Source organism: Stenella coeruleoalba, assembly GCF_951394435.1.
Source record: "Stenella coeruleoalba genome assembly, chromosome: 18".
Classification (NCBI taxonomy): domain Eukaryota; kingdom Metazoa; phylum Chordata; class Mammalia; order Artiodactyla; family Delphinidae; genus Stenella; species Stenella coeruleoalba.
Genome location: NC_137164.1, coordinates 68,109,359 through 68,128,779, shown reverse-complemented (window position 1 = coordinate 68,128,779; position 19,421 = coordinate 68,109,359). Strand labels below are relative to the sequence as shown.

The following is a 19,421-nucleotide window of genomic DNA, read 5'->3' as shown; positions in this document are numbered from 1 at the left end:
AGGGAAGCCCACGTTTGTTGTTTTAAGCCACAAAATTTGTGATACTTTGCTAGGACATCCCTAGGAAACTAATACACAGGGTGACTTAGAAAGGCTGGAGGCAGGTACATTAGTTTGCAGGCTTTTGAATTTGACAGTCCCTATATGAGATGAGAGGCACCAAGCTCTGGGCCAAGGTGGTTATGGGCAGTGAGAATAGAAAATGTATTGACTAAGAGGATCTCCACCCATTAAATCATCAAGAAAAAACTTTGCTTTATTAGCTATTCAAATAGAAATTGGCAAGAGCAAGCACTTGAGTTAAGAATGCCCTGGAGGCTTCCCTGGTGGCGAAGTGATTGGGAATCCGCCTGCCAATGCAGGGGACGCAGGGGACACGGATTCGTGCCGGGGTCCCGGAGGATCCCACATGCCGCGGAGTGGCTGGGCCCGTGGGCCATGGCCGCTGGGCCTGCGCATCCGGAGCCTGTGCTCCGCAGTGGGAGATGCCGCAGTGGTGAGAGGCCCGCGTACCGCAAAAATAAAAAAAAATAAAAAAAGAATGCCCTGGAAGTCAAACTGGAGAGTCACCTCAATTGCTGTCTACCAGCAAAGATAAAGACATAGTGCATTTATTTGATTTCTGCTCACAAATTAGACAAAGCATGAGAATTTGATAAAATTTAAAACCTAAAGAAATAGAATTGGAGGAATTAGATAATATAATCCAAAATTCTTATAAATGGGGGAAGAAAATAAGATCCTGAGGAGTTGGGTCTCATAAAGTTTACAGACCTAGATGGACACAGAGCCAAGTGGCCTCCAACCCCAAGTTCAATGCTGATTCTTAACAAGCATGAAGAGGGGACCTGGGAAGCCTGACATCAGCAAGATGGCAAAACAGGAGATTCCAGCCCTCATACCTCCACAGAAACATCAATTTTGACAACCATCCAGAGACATACTTCTGTGAGAACCTGGGAGTCCAGTGGAGAGGTTCCAAAGCCCTGTATAAGCGAAAAATTCACAGAAATAGAATAAACGATCCTAAAATTCATAAGGAACCACAAAAGACCCTGATAGCCAAAGCAACCTTGAGAAAGAACAAAGATGGAGACATCACACTTCCTGATTTCAAATTATATTACAAAGTTGTTGTATGGTACTGGCATAAAAATAGAAACACAGACCAATGGATCAGAATAGACAACCTAGAAATAAACCTATGCATATGGAGTCAACTAGTCAGCAAGGGTGCCAAGAATACACAATGGGGAAAAGATAATCTCTTTGTGTCTCTTTGCTGTTGGGAAAACTGGACAGCCACGCGCAAGAGAATGAAACTGGACCTTTATCTTATACCATATCTTACACAAAAATCAACTCAAAATGAATTTAAGACTTAAATATAAGACCTAAAGCCATAAAACTCCTAGAAGAAAACAGAGAAGAAAACCTCCTTGACAATCGTCTCAGCAATAATTTTTTTGCATATGACACCGAAAGCACAGGCAACAAAAGCAAAAATCAACAAGTGGGACTACACCAAACTACAAAGCTTTTGCACAGCAAACCATCAACAAAATGAAAAGGCATGGGAGAAAATACTCACAAATCATATATCTGATAAGGGGTTGACATCTAAAATATATAAGGAACTCATATAACTCAATAGCTAATAATAATAGTAATAATAATAACAATAATTTCATATAAAATTGGGCAAAGGAACCAAATATACATTTTTCCAAAGAAGACATACAAATGGCCAACAAGTACATGAAAAGGTGCTCAGCATCACCAATCATCAGGGAAATGCAAATCAAAACCAAAATTAGATATCACCTCACACCTGTTAAATGGCTATTATTTAAAAAAAAAAGAAAGATAACAAGTACTGGAAAGGATGTGGAGAAATAGTGTGGTGGGAATTCCCACTATTGGTGGGAATGTAAATTGGTACAGACATTATGGAAAACAGTATGGAGGGTCCTCAAAAGAATAAAAACAAAACTACCATATGACCCAGCCATCTCCCTTCTGGGTATTTAATCCAAAGAAATTGAAATCAGGATCTCAAACAGATACCTGCACTCCTATGTTTACTGCAGCATTATTCATAGTAGCCAAGATATGGGAACAACCTAAATGTCCATTAATGGATGAACAGATTAAGAAAATGTGGTATATACATGCAATGTAATATTATTCAGTCTTTAAAAAGGAAATTCTGCCATTTGTAACAACATGAATGGACCCGGAGGACATCATGCTAAGTGAAATAAGCCAGACACAAAAAGACAAATACTGTATGATCTCACTTATACGTGGAATCTAAAATAGTCAAACTCACAGAAGCAGAGAGTAGGAGGATAGCTACTAGGAGCTGCAGGGGAGGGGAGAGGTAAATGGGAAGATGTTGGTCTACATATACAAAGTTCTAATTATGCAAAAAGAATAAGTTCTGGATATCTAATATGTAGCATGGTGACTACAGGTATACTTGAAATATGCTAAGAGGGTAGATTCTAAGTGTTTGCACCACAAAAAAAAATAATAATAACTATGTGAGGTGATGGATGCTCACTAGCTCACTAACTTCTCTGAAGTGATTATTTCACAATATATAGATATATCAAATCATCAGGCTATACGCCTTAAATATATGCAATGAAAACAAAAACAGGAAGAGACTTTACAGACAGAAGTACACCAGGGTAAACCACCAAATCTTACCTGGTGGGGTGAAACTTCTAGAACTTCCTCACTTTCCTGATCACAGGAGGGGTAGGGATGGAATAACTCAAGAGTAAAATGTGAGAGTATTTTTCTTCCTTTGGGATGGGGGAGGGGGGTGATTCTCACCATATTTTCAGGGAAGGTAGTAACACCTTGTGTTTCTAACATTGTTTAAAATGTAGGTTTTATTATTATTCAGATATGATGAGGCCAACAGATCAGGAGATGATTATCATTGAAGAGATAGTTTGTTATACTTACAGAACCCAAGGTGTTGGGCGGGGGGGGGGGGGGGGGGGGGGGGCGGGGGGGCGGTGAACATCCCATGGTGTGAGGCCGTTCGGGGAAGAACTAGGGTTGGCCAGGAGGCCAAGAGAAAATGCGGGCAGGGCATAACGAAGTCGGTATGTATAGCAATCACGTTGCTTTAGGAATAAATGAAGGATAAGCTTACTACATAAAATAAAATCCAAACAATTCTCTTCGGTTAGTGTAAATTGCAAATACTTCCGATAATTCTGATAATAAAATGACGTGCACGCCGAACCCTGTTATGGTCACCATTCTAATGCATGTAGTATTTTAAGTCTCCTTCCTTGTAACTTTCAGAGAGAGCCATCTTACTCTTGTATACTTTTAGATGGTATTATCACAGATAAAGACAAATTATATTACATATTGTTGAAACTTGGTAAGTAGAAATATATCAGCTGTAATTACATAGGCTCTGTGGAGAAAAATGTGGTTTCTGTGGGAAGGAACATGCAAGGCAAGGTAAGTGGGTTTCGGGTTGGCGGGTTTGAAGAGTTTCTGCAGGCTCTGGGGTGCAGGGCTGTCTCCCGTTGTCCGGTACCCGGCCCTGGGATGACAGGCAAATTGACAGTGGCCCCGACTGAAGGAGCTAAACAGAGGACATGGCCAGGGGCATGGGCTCTGGAGTGATTGCTTTGCATGTGAAAGGTACACTGACACGTGTCATTAGCTCTCTCTAGGAAGCGGCTAATCCCTCCAGGGCCAGCAAGGCCCCAAGATGTCAATTTGGCAAATTACAGAAAATAAAAAGGCAGGATTAACACAAACTGTCGCAGGCAAAGCCTATTACCAATTCTCGGGAAATAAAAGTGGAATCTGGGTAATAAAATAAAGTCTAACCTTTTTCTTTTCCTTCGTGTTTAATTTCGTTGCTCACAGGGGGCTGCGCGCTGAGGCCTCGAACTGGGTCCTTCAAGCCAGAGTTGCCGGTGCAAAAATGGCTGCTCCGGCACCTCAGCTGGGCGGGCCGTGTGCAGAGAGGCCGCGCTGGGCGCCCAGCGCCTGCGCCTGCGCCTGCGCCTGCGCCTGGGCCTGGGCCTGCGCCTGCCCTGCGAGAACCCCGCCCCCTCCCTGCAGCTGCGATCCCTGTAAAGCGGCCCCACCCACTGCCTGCTGGCGAGGACCTGTTCTGTAGAGCGCGAGCTCGCGCTTCTCCATTCTCTGATCAGAGAAGGAAGCTTCCCTTTGCTTCTGACCCAAATTTGGGCTCATTCTGTTGGCTTGAATGACACCAGGCAAGAGAACCCTTATTGGGGAGTGACTTGGGAGGATCTGTAACAAAACATCTAAGCCCTTGCTGGTGGGCCCTCAGGAATGAACTGTTTGGTCAGCGGACCTGAAAATGGAAGGATAGGACCCTGAGGGATGGGGAGAGGGGATGAGGAGGGTCAGGAAAGGGGGAAGGGTCTTGAATCTTTGAAAACTAGATACTTCAGCCCTATCCTGAGAACGCTCTGGGGAGCAGTAAGAGCCAGAACGTGTGGACGAGGACAGGTATGCAGGGCAGGGCAGGGAATCTTGCGGGGGACCAGCACCAATCCCAGCACCCTTGGGAATAAGTAAGGATGCCCAAACAATCAGGGTTGGCATCCTCCAATTTTTAAATAACTCAGCAGTAACGTGAGAGGCGATCTATTTACCAAGTCAACAATCTGAGAAGTATCGGGTCAAAAAGAGTAACTCAATTCCCCATTTCATCAGGTACAATTAAACCTAGATTATTAATATGAATGTTTTCATCATTATAGACCTATCAGGATGGTTCAGAGCAATCACATATTGATACGTAAAGGTTGGCCTATTAACTACTAAAATTAATTTGTTTAACATCTTTATTGGGGTGTAATTGCTTTACAATGGTGTGTTAGTTTCTGCTTTATAACAAAGTGAATCAGTTATACATATACATATGTTCCCATATCTCTTCCCTCTTGCATCTCCCTCCCTCCCACCGTCCCTATTAATTTTTAAGATTTTTTTTCCCCTCAATTTAAAATTCCCTTGTATTTAAAATATTCCTTACTGGTTAGGTAAGAAAATCCTGGAGAATTGTCAGTGTCCTTGATGACATAAAGGTTTTTGCCTTCAGGATAATCAATCATTCCAAAATAGTCAGATGCTATGTTCCCATGCTGGTTACTGAGAACTCCCACATGGCACAAAGAACTCGTCAGAACACTGTGCTAAGGGACCTGACTAACCTTTAGCCTGGCTTCTACCTGTACTATGCTATATCCCTAAAGGTGACCCCAGCCCTCCACGCTGCGTTTTCATTCAAGAAAACACAATGCTGCCAAATTGAAAAATGTACATTGTCGCAACCCACGTTGCTAAATCATTACTAGTAATTCTCCACTTACTCTCCCTCTGCAATTTTCCATTTCCCCATCTCCCTCCTAGTCCCTTTTTGTTCCCTCCTTTTCACTTCCCCACAGATCCCACTTCCCCTTCTCTCTTTAAAAACTTCAGTCACCTTGTCTTAATTGGAGTTGAGCTAAGTTGACACTGCCGTCTCTCTTCCCTACTGCCGTCATCTGTATAAAAGCTATCTTGCTGGGACTTCCCTGGCGGTCCAGTGGTTAAGACTCTGCAATTCCAATGCAGGAGGCACAGGTTCAGTCCCTGGTGGGGGAACTAAGATCTCACATGCTGTGCAGCCAAAAAAATAAAAAGCTGTCTTGCCACTAGCATTGAGCATCCAGGGCTGGTTTTCTTTGACATTGCTGGAATAAATTAACCAGAATCATTCAGTCTCATCACCAAAATGTGGCTCCCTTTTTCCCTTATGCCCCTGCTATAAGCGACAGATCAAGAATGGAACCTTCTGGCAGAAATATCAGAAGAATGATAGCCTCAGGAGAGCACTGTTCCAGATATTCATGAGGCCATGACATCACTGTAAGGTGATGTCTCCACCTACCAGACTGTCCCTGGGACCAAGATAGGATTCCCAGCACTCCTATAGCCCAGCAGCAGGCAACTTTGTGACAGCCAACTGCTGACCCAAGATCCAGCAGAACATGAATCAACTGTGTAGGACTAACTGGAACTGAAAAGCATAATTTAATTGTGGTTAGTGTCATTTTTCTCACAGCTGTTGACCAGAAACAAATAGACTGCCAGATATTTCTCCGGCAAAGTTGAGTTTATTTGGGATCAGCAGAGAATTGCAATTCAGGGTCTGCAACCACTGTGAGCTGTGTTCAAGTCCCCCGCACAGCAAGGGAAGGAGAACTCTTTTATAGAGGGGAAAAGGAAGTTGGGAGGGCTCTAGAAAACAAAGAGTCCATGGCTTTTCATTGGCTGAAGCCCTGCCAGGGAAAAGGAGTCTTCATTCTACTTACAGGGGTTGGGCCTTATCTTTGCAGGATGTCAGAGCTCCCCCTTCTGGTCTCCCAACTCTATCTAATCTGTTTAATTAATTTTTTAATAAACAGATGTCTGTTTATTAATTTTTTACATAGCCACAGGAAAAAACACTTTTCTTTCACCTTGCTCTATCTTTTCTTTCTAGTATTTAGCAGGCTAATCTTGTGCAAACTGCAAGAAAACACTCATTGAAAGGTATGTTGCTCCAAATCTCTCTTCAGAATTCAGAGGAAATACTGTATGAGAAATCTTAATATAAGTTACAGGCTAATAAACTAACAAGAGAACTTAAGGATGATGAGTCTGTAGTCCCTGCACTGAGTCCCTTTATTTCTCATGGCAATGTAGTTATTTACACAGATGCAATAAAAATCTACCTTTGTAATGATATAATTGGATAAACCAAATTTAACCATTCCAGAAATGTCTTACTTAAATCACATTTAATTGGGTATGACCAGCCCATTATTAAAAAAAAAAACAAGGACTGTACTTCACATGTGGAAGTGATGCCTACAAAAACCATGAGGGAAACTGCCTAAGACCTCCTCTCTGATTTATGGGGTCCCAGCCTTAAAGGAATTCAAGACTTGCCCTTCCTGGCAGGCTAGGACAGGCAAACATGCTGTTATGGACTGAATGTTTGTGTCCTCAAATTCATATGTTGAAATCCTAATCTTCAATGTGATGTTATTAGGAGGTGGGGGTCTTTGGGAGGTGATTAGGCCATGAAGGTGGAGCCCTCATGAATGGGATTAGTGCCTTTATTAAAGCAACCTCAGAGAGCTCCCTCATCCCTTCCCCCATGTGAGGACACAGTGAGAAGACTGTAGTATGAACCAGAAAGCAGGCCCTAACCAGACACCCGATGTGCAGGCACTTTGATCTTGGATTTCCCAGACCCCAGAACTGTGAGAAATTCCTGTTGTTTATAAGCCACACTGTTCGTGGTAGTCAATATAGCAGCCTGAACAGTCTAAGACACATGGGATCTCAGAGAAAGAAGATAAACTTTACAGTTACAGGTGCTGCAGGAGAAACCCAGTTAGCGTTCTTAGTTCGTAGACTGAAAATAGATGAAAATAAAGCAATACAGAGTACTTCTGGCATAATGAAAGTGATCAAAAATATGACTCCAAGGGCTTTGTAAAGGACACAAATTCATTCTTTAACCTGTTGACAAAAAGTTAGTATATCTAGGAATTGGAAAATTTTATTTGAGCCAAATTTGAGCATTATAGCCCGGGAAGAGCATCTCAGAAAACTCTGAGAACTGTTCCACCAGTTAGAAATGAAGGAACAGTTATATAAGGTTTTTGAAACAAAGGACTATACCTCAAATGACGTATTATTGACAGTTTACATAATCCAAATCTAAGCATCATCCTGGTGGGTCATGAGACCTCTTACAAGATCAAGAAGGAATGGTTTTAGTTTGTTTGTTTGTTTTGCGGTAGCGCGGGCCTCTCACTGTTGTGGCCTCTCCCGCTGCAGAGCACAGGCTCCAGACGCAAAGGCTCAGCGGCCATGGCTCACGGACCCAGCCGCTCTGTGGCACGTGGGATCTTCCCGGACCGGGGCATGAACCCGTGTCCCCTGCATCGGCAGGCGGACTCTTAACCACTGCGCCACCAGGGAAGCCCAGGAATGTTATTTTTAAGGAGCTGTCTTGCTGATGCTGGGAAAATGTTGCTGTTTACGGTTAAGCAGGTATTCCTGCTGATGGAGGAGGTTTGGTCGATGCACAGTGCAGATACATGATGCACAGTGTGGGGAGAAAGGAGGCCAAAAGGCAGAGAAGAATTTTTATGTCTAAATTTTTCTTGTCTTGCCATAAAATATGAATTTTATTTCACAAGCCATAACATCCAAGCTTAATACAATCAGGTCTTAATTATCATCTCTTCTTTTTTGTTCGTATGTCAATTAAACCATCCAAATAGAACAAAACATCAAGTTAATGATCTTCTATCAGAAAATCTAGAACAGACATATTTGGTCAAATTTATACCGTCAGGGTATAATTTGCTCATAAGGGGACTTGAAAAAATGAAACTGGCATTCTTTTCCTTAGCTTATCTCTGTCTGATACAAGAAGATTGCAACTACCACAGCTCAGGAAAGATTTACATTTTTAAAAGCCATGCATTCCCTGAGATAAGCCTTGAATTACAGGGCCATTCTAAAGCCTTGCAGAGATAAACTCTGATCTGTTTCCTATTGTCAGAGACAAGACTTTCAATCAAAACAGAACTGTCAACTGCTACATAATAATTTGAACTATAAATACAGCCTTCTCTCTTTATTCTGGGAGTCCAGTTGCTCTGAAAGCTTGACTACAGTGATGAAAAAATTGTCTGAGTGGAGTTTTTTATTAGAGACAGGGTGGATAGATTTCTTTAGAAAATAAATCATTTTTTTTAATGGGTGGGAGGACTAAAACCAATTAAAGGTAACTGCCCAGCCATCATCCACAACAACTAAAACATGGTTCGTAGAGCCTTTGTTATAATGGGTAAAGAAAATCAAAGTTGGACGGTAAAGCAGTAAAAACAGATTTTACTCAGGAAATACCGCAATGGGGGAAAGAGACCTCAGTATAGAACTTGCTCTATTCCAAATAAAGCAGAGATAAGTGGGGATTTACAGCAAAGGAGCAGGGTGGAAGGTCAGTAGATGGGAAATTACTGAGAGAAAACACCAGGGACAGAAGGGGATTCTGGTCAAAAAGACCTAACAGGACTCTTGCTAAAGGCAGACGGGGTGATCAGACGCCCCCTGCGGCATGGTGGAGGATGAGGAAATTCGGCCAGATACCCAGGGTGATCAGGTACGAAGGGTGGGAGATTCTTGCTAGACTGACTTAGCAAGGTGCTTGCTACAACTGGCCTCTGCAGGACAAGGCCCAACGGTAGGACTGAGTCAAAAAAGGGCTAAGAGGGGACTGTCTAGAGTTTGGTCAAGGATAGAGTCTTTGTCAGTTGCCGAGGAGCTGTCCTGGCGATTGTCCTCAAGGTTTATATAGTCTAGACACGAGTTACCCTGACGACAAAACCTCCCCAACTTGGGAATTTCTGCTGCCTTGACCGTGAAAGGTCACACAGAAGTCTGTAACTGTCGGTGCCTGGCTTTGGTTCCGTGGTGGGGACAGGTGGGCTCAGTCAAGGGAAGTTGATGCTTCCTGGAGAGGGAGCTATGGCCAGGAGAGAAGGAAAGGAAATGGGGAGGGGGCTGGGAGGGCCAGGCTGGAGGAACTGGTGTAGCGATTCGAGAAGTCACGAGGAGTGACAGGAGTGTGTCGGTAGCCACCAGGTCACGCACCTTCTCTGCTATTAAAGCTCATCCAAGGGACCCTGAAACTCCAAATACAACCTTCTGCAGGGCAGAATTCCCCTTCTAATTCAGCAAAGCAATTCCAGGGAGAAGGGACACCCCAGGAGGCCAAATCACAGATGGGCTTCCTGCCTCCTCTGTCTGACCCAATTTTGACCTTGAAGGCCAGCTGGCCAGCGTGTTAACCAGTAGTGCTGCCTGAGCCTAGCAAGGGGTGGACACGCTAAGCAGCATGTCCCCAACCAGCTCCTCGAAGTGCTGGCCTCCACTCTGCAGCGATTCACCAGCAGTACCCTGCAGAAACCACGGATGGACCCAGCACACGCCCCTAAGTCAGTACTCAAGAGAAACTCACTTTTTTCCTGAGACAAGCAGAGAGCTGAATGCTCAGACACGAAGAAGTGAAGCACCGTATACCATCTCTTTTCAGTTGCTTGGAAAACAATGCAGCCGCTGAAGGCCAGGTGTTTTAAAAAGGTACTCAGGCCTCAAGACTTAACCATTAGCCATTTCAGAGTGCAAGGGATACTTTCAAATAGAAGGTGATTGGCCCCGGGCTACCTGACCTCCTCTCGTTGAATCTTGACATGGGTTAAAACTGGCAAACTGATCAAAAAGACGATTGATTGTTACTAAGTCATGTTTATCGAGTGCTGCCATGGGAAAAAATGACCAGGACTTAGTATAGAGAGGCTTGTTCAAAAGGATTATTGCAAGGAAGGAAAAGGTACTATGGAAAAAGGGGGATGGGTATAGCTGTGACCACAAGCCCGTAAGCATCTCAAAATCAAGCAGAAAAAAGAGGTTTCTTTGTAGGGTGTGGGAGAGAGGAGCAGAATCTTTGGAGAGGAATCTAAGCAAGCAAGGGCAAGTGGCCAGCGGGGTCTGACCAGAAAGGGTCTGGCTGTGCTCAGCTGATTCCCAGGAAACACTGGTAAGGGGAAACAGTCCACCGCTCCCGCTAGAGGGTCAGCAGAGTTCAGGGGCCCGTAGGAAAGAGGGGGGGCTGACAAAAATTTGGCGAAGACAAAGCAGAGGGTAAGAAAGGGGCAACTGGGAGCTTACTAAGGGGTTAGCACTGGGTTAAAATTCCCACGAAGGCGCTACTCTTCTTTTTCCCATTTTGCAGAGGGAAACGGATTCTGAAAGTTCAAGCAATTTTCCCAGAGTCACACAGCTAATAAAGTCCATGTAACTCTTGTTACCCAAAGGGAGTAATATAAATAGGATATTTGGAGGGTAATATGGAGGAATTGGACCTTTTCTTTCATTTCACTTCCTCTGTAATGTTCAACACATGTTTGGGGGCGAATAGAGTGAATGAAGAGGGGGAGAGGCTACAATTCTACCAATCCACCCTCACTTAATCCCATGAGTCTTTTCATAACTGGTGTCGTACATCCTATGCTTTTGCTCTCCTAAATCTGAAACTAACTGAGCTTTGACTGAGTTGTTCTCCCCGAGTTGCCTACTAAGCTGCCCCGGGACACCCCAGAACCATCACGGGAAGACGGAGCCAAGGGAATTGACCACGTCGATACGCCTTTCTCATGAGCTTTCCCAGGGAGTGGGGGGAGAGGGCTAAGGAGTTGTTCTCTGCCAGGTCCACCCTCCTAAGTATTATGCACCCGGACAGTGGATGCCCTGACCACGTAGCTTCAGCCGCAGTGACTTTGACACTCTTAATGTGCACTTAAAAATCCAGATGTGCCTGTCTTGGGGCCAGGCCACCCATGTCACTGCCAACACTGCGTGGAGCTCCTCAGACTGGCTCCTCCATCCTTCCCTGCCCTGGGGGAGGCTGGCCTCTTCCCCATGAGACCCCAGCAGTCTCTCAGCTGTCTCAAGACCTCCATGATTCATGACGCTGAAACTGAGCGCACCTCCCCTCAGCTGCGTGAAATAAGTACAAACCTCTGCGCAGGGTTGGCCATGAAGAAATTCGATTTCTTTGGAGTCTACACATACACAAAACCTCAGTTTTGGTTCCTGAAAGTCTGGCACCCAGAGAGGGACAACACCCTTAAGGGACTAAATCAGAATTATGGAGTCTTATCCACTAGCTCCTTTCAAAAAGAATCCCACATCCAGAAGGGAGTGTTTCCCAACAGGCTGCACACAACTTCTAGCACTTTCTGAGCTCCTCCTTCCACAAATGCCCCATGAGGCTCCTTGAGTTATGGTCCCTCCCCAGCCACGTCATGTCCACAAGATCAGGCAGTTGTATACGAATGAGACTCAGAGACTCTGGGTTGCAAACGGATGCAAATCTACCTGAACTCTGGCTTGACCAAAAAAACAGGAATTTTTTTTTTTTTCGGTACGTGGGCCTCTCACTGTTGTGGCCTCTCCCTTTGCGGAGCACAGGCTCCAGACGCGCAGGCTCCGCAGCCATGGCTCATGGGCCCAGCCGCTCCACGGCATGTGGGATCTTCCCGGACCGGGGCACGAACCCGTGTCCCCTGCATCGGCAGGCGGACTCTCAGCCACTGTGCCACCAGGGAAGCCCCAGGAATGTTAATAATACCTGCTCATAAGTGGCTATAAATTCCATGAGGTTGGGACCAGATCCACCTGGTTCACCATTGTATCAATACCACCACACAATGTGCCCTGAACCTGCTAACGATTAATGTGCATTTGTTGAGTGAGTAAAAGAATAGAGGAATGAAGCAATGCTGCTTCGTTAGGCTTTTGTGAATATCAGTTAAGACCCCATATGATTTGTAAACAACACTTCTCTGCAAATAACAGCTAAAAATAAATTTGCTGTTATTGTTACTCTCAGAGATCTGTACTGTAGGCATGGTTTATTACAAAAATTAAAATGAACCATATTTATTGTAGAAATCATTTCCCAGAAAGAGTACATTTTTCTCAAATGTTAAAAATGGAAGAAATTCCTAATTTTGAAAGGCTCAATATTTAAGCCACTTGCATATGATAATAAACACATTTTATATTGAATACATAAATACCATGTGCGAAGAATTAATAGTGAAATTAAAAGTATTTTCAATCTTTAGAATCAGTGCAGAGAAATAAAAATAATAAATGTCTTACAAATAAGCATCTGGCCATGTTTCTTCTCCTCTGAACAACACATACACAAACACACCCCACACACAAGTAATAAAAGAAGGTCTGTTAGCCATTGTTAGATGCTACAAGCTGGGAAGCTAAATTGTTATTCCGGAATGGAGGGAGAAATTGCTGGAAGCAGCATATGATGACTAGAATTAGGCATCTCCCAGAACATTCCCAGAAACAAGCCTTCCTATGGTGTGATGGGGAGAAAACTTACTGATGACTTGGGGTGTCCAGAAGTAGCCATTATAAAATGTAACTAAAGTAAATTAAGCTGTCATCATAACCATGACACACAGGAAGCTAGGGACCCTGAAAAGGCAGGTTTCTCTAACGCATAAGAAATGTTACCATAAAAAAAGGAGTGCTGGGGCTTAGAATTTGTCAGCATTTATGCTGCAAAGTCCCAGAAGGAAAACACTGCCTGATGGACACAAGGAAGGTAGCTCTGTAATAAAGTGGAAGAAGAAAGCCTCAAGCAGCCAACAGAATTCTCCACCTAGACTTGTACTGATTCAGTAAGAGACTCTCTGGAGAGTGATTTCCTTCACCAGACACCTCAGCACTGGGAGAGTGCCCTAGATTTTTCTCCCTTCATGCTATCATGGTTTTCTCCTGGGGCCCTACGCTTCACGTGTAACAGGCGAAATTATCGTGTCCACGTTCTCCTCCCTGAACAGACCACGTGGCCACGGCCTGGGAGCCAAGGAACAGAGGCCGCCAGCTGGCAGACAGCCAGAGCCACTCAAGGGCGGCTCGTGTCTCACCCTGTACTTTCTGGAAGGAAAACGTCTCTTCTCTACATTCATCCTGCACCAGCTGGTGTAAGAAGTCAGATCTGGGGTTGTTCCCAGATCAAAGGAGTTGCTTGTTGTAGCCTTGGGAGTGGGAGCAGTTGTGTGTGTGTGTGTGTGTGTGTGTGTGTGTGTGTGTGTGTGTGTGTGTGTTTTCCTCGGTTCCAAGTCACTTGCCAGGGCGCTGACAAACACACACTTTGCCTTCTTTGGCAGCTCAGCCTTGCTGAGATCACAGACTGAGGACAGTCTTTATTCAAAGCGAAAGTAGATTTCTCTCTGTTAAATGCTGAGGTGAGAGGTATTTCTGTTTAATTACAATAATTTCTGATTTCCAGCATACAGGCTTCAAACCATAGCAGAAGGCACCTTCAACTTGTAGGAAGTCTCAAATGTAAACAGATTGGGTTCTCAAATTTTGAGAGTCAGTCATTTGAAATTCCTCACAGGAATTTAATGTAAACCAGTACATGGAAGGTACATGGTGACAGACGCGTCTTCTCGCTTTGGAGTCGTTTGGCTGAGAAATGGGCTTTCTTAGGAGGGATGGATTTCTCGTCAACAGAAGAATAGGCCACCACCCTGGCAAGCTCCCAGGTTCCTTCTCCAAGGTGTTTCAATTATTACTTCTCTAGATACCTTGTACATATATTTAGAATTTTAAAAAATAAAAGCTTATATGATTTCAGTCATCAAACAAAAAAATAAACAATAAAATGGAAATGGAAACCATTCCTGAATTACCTCGACTGCTAGTGTTTGAGGAAAAACAGTTTAGTTAAAAGCAGGTGGGACAGCGTGGAGACGTTCGTGGATCTTCCAGTGAAACTTAGAGAAACGCTGTCCAACCTTCAAGATACAAGTCCAGCCCTTTGTCACATGACCCCCCCTCCCTCAGTGCAGATGTCTCGATATCCTTAGTTTTGAGCCCAGCCTGCGGGGAGCCCCAGCTCATCAATGGCTGTGCCCTCTGCACATGTCACAGGGCTTTACCCTCTAAGGGCCAACAGCACTGCCCATAACCTTCATTAGACAGGGATTATGTATCTAAGTCAGCAGGAGAATGAGGTCCTCTTTTCTCCAAAATGACGAATGAAATAAGTTGCATAGACACAAACCCCTTACAATTATAAATAAATAAATAAATAAATAAGAACTGAGAATGTAACGCAATGATGGCACTTTATTGAGCAGGGAATTGTTGAGAGAAAAATATTGACATGTTGTGAACAAAACAGATTTGTCACAGAATCATGCCCTGGAAAGGAGCTCAGAAACCACCCAGTTCACGTCCTGTGTATATACCCCTTCCTAAACAGTTGTTGTCTAATGCCCCTTGGTGCTACTCTTATTGCTATTGTGATGTTATTATTTGTTTTAAGGCTCATCTCTTCCCTGGAAAGAAAAGTGCCCTAGTTCTTTCTCTGGTTCCACTTTCCTACTCTGTCTCCATTTCCCATGCTCCAAATCCCCAACTTGGGGAAGCTGAAATAATCATTACACTGTTTTACTCCTATGTGTTCAGATCATAAAAGAAAGACACGCTATAGCCTTTGATACTTGACCTTCATCATAGCCCTATCAAGTTACCTATTCTGCACAGTTTGATACAAAGCTGAACTGTGTGAACAAAAGAATGCAGAAACAAACAACTGTTATCAGGGAAGAGAAGTAACAAGAGCAAAGATAATATATATCAATGTAAAGACTCCCAGTTCTGTTTCAATGGTAAAGATTTGCCTGAAGCTCTCAACCACCAGGTCCACTGGAACCTGAGGAATGATAATGTTGACGCTTTCTGAACCTTGGGACTTTCAGTCAACTTAACGCTTGGACTCTGTCAACCTCTGCCCCATTCTATGCTGAATTCTTCTCTGCTCAAGCCCCTTCATGAATATGCATGGACCCTTAGCTTAAAACTTCAGTTTTTGTTTTGTTTTGTTTTGTTTTGTTTTGTTTGCGGTAAGCAGGCCTCTCACTGTTGTGGCCTCTCCCCTTGCGGAGCCTGCTCCGGACGTGCAGGCTCAGCGGCCATGGCTCACGGGCCCAGCCGCTCTGCGGCATGTGGGATCTTCCCGGACCAGGGCACGAACCCCTGCATCGGCAGGCGGACTCTCAACCACTGCGCCAGCAGGGAAGCCCAAAACTTCAGATTTGCTGTTTGAGGAGAGACTGCTTTGGGAAAGATCCTCAGCATTCTCCTTACTTGCTGTAAGTAATAAATCCTTCCTTCTCCTGCTCTTTGGTTTGGTTGTGTCTTTTGACACCTAGCAAGAGGCAAACCCAGTTTTGGGGGTAACACTCTCTCATGCTTGTGCTTATGTAATGGAAATCTTGTACATGTATTTTGTATTGTGTAGTTTTTGCTTTGAAAACATAAGAAAGTTAAGTTAATCTTGCATGAAATATGATAAACAGAGTATCTGCCACAGTGAACACTCAGTCACTTGTCCTAACCATAATTGGTACAAATGGTATTTTACATTGCTCTCCTCATGCTACTATAAATGCCTGTTTTATTTTAGACACGCTCAATAAATGTTTCTCTCACTAACTCAATTACAGAGCCCATGTAAATGAAATCAAAAGCAACTTGGACTTGTTGTTTTCCTAAGAACTGTGTAGCAGGATCCTCTGATATTTGTAGGCTGTAGTTTTTAATTAATTGCAATCAAGATAAACAGAAAACTCAATCAGGAATCAGCCTCTAAGAACAAAACAGGAAGCTGTTTGAGCTGCTGTGGATGACTGCACGGGTGGTCTGATGAAGCCATGTCCACAAATCCAACAGAAAACATTCAAAGGAAAATCAAGAATCAGTTTCAGAGGAGGCACGCACCTGCACTGTTATTTTGTCTACAAACTCCAAGAGAGCTTGGCATCTCCCAAAGCTTGTGTCAGAAGGAGAGTGAAGGGGAAACAGGAAATGCCAGAGGGAGATGGACCATTTCTCTGTCAGGGGTCATCTTAGCTAAATTCAGGAGGACACAGCAATTTTTTTTATATATATAGTATTTTTTTAATCTATTTATTCAATTATTTATTTTTGTCTGTGTTGGGTCTTGGTTTCTGCGCACGGCCTTTCTCTAGTTGCCGCGAGCGGGGGCTACACTTCCTTGCAGTGTGCAGGCCTCTCAGTGCGGTGGCTTCTCTTATTGTGGAGCACGGGCTCTAGGCGTGCAGGCTTCAGTAGTTGCGGTATGTGGGCTCAGTAGTTGTGGCCCGTGGGCTCTAGAGTGCAGGCTCAGTAGTTGTGGCACATGGGCTTACTTGCTCTGCGGCATGTGGGATCATCCCGGACCAGGGCTCGAACCCCTGTCGCCTGCATTGGCAGGCAGATTCTTAACCGCTGTGCCACCAGGGAAGTCCAGGACACAGCAATCTAAGAAAAAGAATCAGCAAAAATCAAATAGTTTAAAAAAGAAGAAGAAGAATTTCACCGGATTTTAATTTGCTCAGACAAGGTGTTCCTTCCTTTGTTCACTGCTCACTGGAATGGAACGTAAGGGGCCCATCTTGGAGCTTCCCTGTCTTCTTGTTTCTAATTCTTTATTCAGTTTGTAAATAAGACCATACTCCTCAAACACTATAGTTCTTCCCACTGAGACAGGAGGGAAGGGGACAGGGTGCAACCATCAAAAGAATGACACAACTGTTGAGGATACAACAAAAACTGGTTAGAACCTACTAGACCCCATTCTCTCTCATGTCCCATTCTCCTGCAATGCCATTTGTCTTTTTTTAACCAAATTGAATTGTAAATTCATGAAATAAAAATACATTTTCTAAGGCAAGTCAAGGATGATTTGAATATAAAAATGTTTCTCTGCCCTTTGGCCTCCTCTCTCCCCTCTGCTGTGCATTGGGTATTTGCATTTTGCATCGACCAGACCTCCCCATTGGCAGATATACCTGCTCAGCCATAAAGAACAACATTCTCCTAGCATCAACAAGATAACTCCTTAGGAGGTATCCTTCCTGCTTAATCTCGTAAGGGACCACAATGACCCATGACCCACTACTCGCTTTGTACAAATAGACCCGGACTGTGTAAACTGTCAATAATACATCACTGAACGTACAGCCTACTGTCTCAAAACCTTATATAACTGTGCTTTGACGTCTAACAGGTGCAACAGCCCTCAGAGCTTTCTGAGAGCCTCTTCCTGGGGTTATAATCCTCAATTTGGCTAGAATAAAATGTTCTATTTCTTTCTTAGATCAAATGATGAATTTTTTTGTACAAAATCAACTCAAATCTCCTATTTATAAGTAGCATAATATTAATAACCATGGAGGCTGCCCAATGAATGGTGCTTCCCCAGCTCCAGCCAGCTCTCTGGCTGCTGCCTTTCTTCTGGTTCTGGCAGAACAAGCCCCAGCCTATCAATAGGACCTTTCCTCACCCTCAGTCCCCTGTACCCATTCGATCCTATCTCTACCTCCCAAGGGATGCAAATCATCCCCCACAGGACCTCAAAATACTATTTTTTTTAGTGAATAGCAAATGGCAGAACGCTGTGTGTACTATGATCTCAGTTTCATAATAAATTTTTTTCAATAGATAATCAAGTATGTGTTAAAAAGTTGTAGGGCTAGGGGCTTCCCTGGTGGCGCAGTGGTTGAGAGTCTGCCTGCCGATGCAGGGGACACGGGTTCGTGCTCCGGTCCGGGAAGATCCCACATGCCGCGGAGCAGCTGGGCCCGTGAGCCATGGCCACTGAGCCTGCGCACCCGGAGCCTGTGCTCCGCAACGGGAGAGGCCACAACAGTGAGAGGCCCGCGTACCCCCGCAAAAAAAAAAAAAAAAAGTTGCAGGGCTTTTGTACAACACAATAGGAAGGCGTGGTAACATGGGAAGCTTTCACTTTCGTTCGTGATATTTAAACTTCATATATATTTATACAACTGTCATCTTTAAAATAAAGATCAATTTTTCTAAGACAACCTCTTCTGATTACTCTTTTTTAACACTATTCACGCTCATCTTTTCTGTAATGTTTTTGACAGCTGGATATTTTTGCCACTGTTTAAATGTATATAGTTATGCATATATTTTTCCTTCTTTCTTTTTTTCTTTCAGTTATTGTCCTCTCTCCTCCCTTATATTAAAAATCTCCTTAAGATTAATGTAAATTTTATATCAGGTAATAGACGAGATTGTCTACAATCAAGAGACATGAATGCCTCTTTTAATACTCCTTAGAGCCCAGTTCATGGTAGACACTCTGTTGAACAACTAAATGAGGAGTGAGTATGTATAGTAATGAAGGAATCACACCAGCCCTTGGACCTATGTAAAACCTGCTTTAATATTCATTTTTTTCATCAGCAGTTGTGTATTTTCTCCAAAATATATATAACATGTATTAAATTATATAAGCCCCAGTAATTCTCGAAAACCTCCTTCTCTTTGTTTACAGCTGCCAACAAATTTACCAAAGCCAGATTTTCTTACCAACAATTTCAGTCACTCCTGACGACTGGTCAAAAACCCAGGACCCTTTTCAAACGATCAACAGATGTGGCGATTTAAGAATTACCGTGCTGGGCTTCCCTGGTGGCACAGTGGTTGAGAGTCTGCCTGCCGATGCAGGGGACATGGGTTCGTGCCCCGGTCCGGGAGGATCCCACATGCCGCGGAGCAGCTGGGCCCGTGAGCCATGGCCGCTGAGCCTGCACGTCCAGACCCTGTGCTCCACAACGGGAGAGGCCGCAACAGTGAGAGGTCCATGTACTGCAAAAAAAAAAAAAAAAAAAAAAGAATTGCGGTGCTAATGCAAACTCAGCCAGGGTCAATAGTGACGG

At 43.9% G+C, this 19,421-nt stretch overlaps 1 long non-coding RNA gene across 1 annotated transcript in view; it reads right to left on the bottom strand.

Annotated features, from left to right (window-relative positions):
• Nucleotides 1-4,000, bottom strand: part of LOC307176665 — a 69,059-nt gene extending 65,059 nt beyond the window's left edge. Inside the window, exon 1 of the long non-coding RNA XR_013824861.1 lies at nucleotides 3,871-4,000. This is a non-coding gene — a long non-coding RNA (uncharacterized lncRNA). The remainder of the gene's footprint in view (nucleotides 1-3,870) is intronic.
• Nucleotides 4,001-19,421: the final 15,421 nt, after the last annotated feature.